This window comes from Drosophila sechellia, unplaced genomic scaffold (assembly GCF_004382195.2).
Source record: "Drosophila sechellia strain sech25 unplaced genomic scaffold, ASM438219v1 Y_23, whole genome shotgun sequence".
Lineage (NCBI taxonomy): Eukaryota > Metazoa > Arthropoda > Insecta > Diptera > Drosophilidae > Drosophila > Drosophila sechellia.
The window spans coordinates 1-3423 of NW_022611391.1; the positions used below are offsets into that span (position 1 = coordinate 1).

The 3423-nt window shown below is 46.2% G+C and overlaps 1 pseudogene; it reads right to left on the reverse strand.

The window, feature by feature from the left end:
- Positions 1-661: 661 nt before the first annotated feature.
- On the reverse strand, positions 662-2756 carry LOC116803429 (annotated as a pseudogene).
- Positions 2757-3423: the final 667 nt, after the last annotated feature.

Below are 3423 nucleotides of genomic sequence, written 5' to 3' on the forward strand. Positions count from 1 at the left end.
AAGGTGAAGGGCATATTTTGTAAAATTTACAATGCATGAGCATACGTGTGCACACGTACAGTCGTCTGCTGTCACTGTATGAGAAGAAAAGAGCTCTTTGCTGTAGCGCTATCCGCTCTTTCTCTCTCGAACAAAAACTCGAGAGAGCCTGGAGCCACCTCTAGAGCCACGTCCAAGACACGCCTGTGTCTTGAACATTTATCTATTTGATAAAGCTGCAATTATTTTGCGCTTGCACTTATATTTAATGTAGAAAAATACGATTTTTTTGTGGCGGATGATTTAATCATATTTATACGCTTATTAGTTCCGATTAGGGGTTAAGGATAGTACTTAATGGTTGTTACGTTATAGAAAAGCATTCGCTTTTCTATTTCAGGTTACGTTTTTAAGAGTTACTAATGCCATTTTAAATTGTTCATGTCGATCACTAAGCCGAGGATAAACTAATTAACTACGTTAACATTATTGTTATGTTCAGCACAAGTTTCTGCATCCATGTACATATACATATATGCCCTATTCCACCGAATCGACGATGACGCGTGTGAGACACCCATCGATGGATCGACTCCATTTCATTTAACTACGTACGCTTATAAATGTAGATTTGCCGATTCGCATTTCGGGTAAATGTACACTAACACATATATGGTTTGTATGCGGCAATTGCTCATGCTCTACCATCGCACTCTTATGCGTCGCTTTAATTAAAATAAATAATGGTATCGAGAACTGTCGAGCCTATGTACAGGATTCGTGGGGACGTGTTCGTGTAGGCGGTAATACAATATTATAATTTCATATGTAGCAACAAGGATGGTCTAATTGTCGATCTAAAACACAGGAAATAAGTTAAGCGCTGGCATGTGTAAAACTAAATCGAATGGTAATTGAGTTAACTGGATCACGGAGATTAGCGACTGCTGGTTGGCTGGCTGGCTGCTGATGTTTTAGTGGTTGCTGAAGTAAAAGTTGTTGTTGCGTATGTTGCCATGGCTCGCCAGCGGATGTAGCGGATGCAGCTGAGCAGGGCCACGCGGGCTGCACGCAGTGGATCTGGCCGTAGGCACATCAGGCGCAGATGCGTCTCATCCAGGTTGCGACGACGACAGCGACGGGCGGGACGATGCCAGCGGGGCAAGTCCTGCCGGCGACGCCATCATTTACGATGCTGGAAGACACGTCGCAGTGCCTTGCGCCAGAAAAAGCGATGCGATTTGTTCTTGGTGGGTGTCTGCGGTTCCTCTATTTGAGCAAGTGCCACACCCAAGTCCTCAACCAAGTCCAAATCGTTTCCGGGAGCGATGCGACGACGTGTAGGTGTAGCTGGCGATGTGCGGGCCGTGTTTGTCGAAATTGTTGCGTGGGGTAGTGGAGTGGGTGTTGCTGAGGCTGTGGTTACAAAGGGTGCAACCAAATAAGGTCGGGCCTTCAGTGCCGCAATTGCTGCAGCCGATGTGGAAGCAATTGATGAGATGAAAGCCAAAGTAGCCACCGATGACGAAGATTCTATATAGCCCCTGCCAACTTCTCCGTCTGCTGTTACTGCCGGTGATCCACCTTTTAGTGCTGTTGCTCTTGTTCCTTTTCCTGTTCCGGTTCCTGCTAGAGCTCCCCCTCCATCTGCTGTTGCTGTTGCCAACAACCAGGTTGCATCGTAACTTATCTAAGCCACGGATGCTGCAGACACTCCGCAGCGGTGGCACGCTTGTTCGGATCGAGCTCGAGCATGGGCTTAAGGAACGAAGCGAATGACGCCGCATCCTTTTGCGACCACTCGTACTTCTCCAGAAGAACGTCCATTAGGCCCCAGGGCTTAAGGCCCGAGATATTTCGTAGCTCGCAGGAACGGGTAAACGACTTCGCCGAATAGGTGCCGTTTAACAAAATGTTCCGCGGTATTGGACCCAGCAGCTCGATGATGTGGGCCAAATGGTCCTCGTTGCGGGTGTACGATTCGCCGGAGTGTGGCTCAAAAAGATAGTCACCGGTGGCCAGTTCGAATACCATGCATGCAGTGCTCCAGATATCCGCCGAGGTGTTATAGCCCGCACCGATAATAACTTCTAGTGACCGATATTGGCGCGTTTGAATGGTCTTGGTCAAGTGATGATCAACCCAACAAGCGTTTCCCAGATCGGCGATCTTTACGTTGACTTTGCATTCCTCTAACGCCGGATCCTGTTTAGCCGTGTCCTTTGCTTGCGGCGGCGGAGAAGGTGTTGGCAGCGTTGGATTCGAATGCGGTCCATTCGTAGCCGAAGATGTATTCTCCACGGAGCGTGAGCGCACATGAGGCTCGTCCACGCACAGGAGGACATTCTCGGGCTTTATGTCCGTGTGGATGATCTGGCAGCACGTGTGAAGATAGTCAAGACCCTCCAGCACCTGGCGGGTCATAGCTCTGACGTTGGCTAGTGGAATACCGCGAAAGTTGGACTTCTGTATGAGTTTCAGGAGATTGTCACCAAGCACCTCGAACACAATACAAATATGGGTGCCATTAACGCCGGTGATCTTGAAGTCGTCCAGCATCTGAACGGTTTTCCGACGGCGTGGATTCGATGGATCGGTCTCGCGCACCGTTTTCAGTATCTTTATCTCGTCCGTCTCGGCAAAGTGCGGTGCCGACTTGAGAATTTTAATTGCCACATATCTCATTGCCTGCAAGTCCCAGCACAGCCAAACAGTAGAGAAGTGGCCCAGCCCAATTTACGCTTGACATGGTAGCGACCTGCCGAAAAAAATTGCATTAATCTCCTGCTCTTCTCGTTAAGGGACAAAGTTCAACGGTTTGGGAAGAGTAGCGCAGTACCACTTAGGGAAATTAAATTACCAATGATATTTTCTGATGGCTCATAATCCATTATAGTTGCAACACTGTCACCTCACGACTGACCAAGCGCGACTAGACGAACGCGAGAGCTGCTCTCCACTTAAATTCAATTAAAATACGACAACGAATGCAGTTGAGTGCGTTTTCACGGGGCGTTTTACAAAGGCCTGAAAGGTATGGTATGATGCTAGAATCAGTATATTGGCATTTGGAATCTCCAAATATTCTACTGACAATGTATATGAACTTGACGTTTATTACAAGGCCTGTTTTATATTTTGTAAACTCTAGCAGCTCCTATCAAATATAAAGTTTTTTCTCTTTTGTAAATTTTGTTAATTATTACTGCTACCTATGTGGCAGCTTTACCAGGTTTTACATAAAATTCTACAGCATAGGCATACCAATATATAATTAAATGTTTGCAATACTCATATGTGAAAAAAAATATAATTTTATTTCACTGAATGATTACAATTTTTTATTTTTGGGTGTGCTGTGTAGGCATGTGCTTAAGTCTTAGGGACTTATGGATATTTCACTACATATATATGTAAAGGGTAGCTAATTCGAGCGGCGATCTT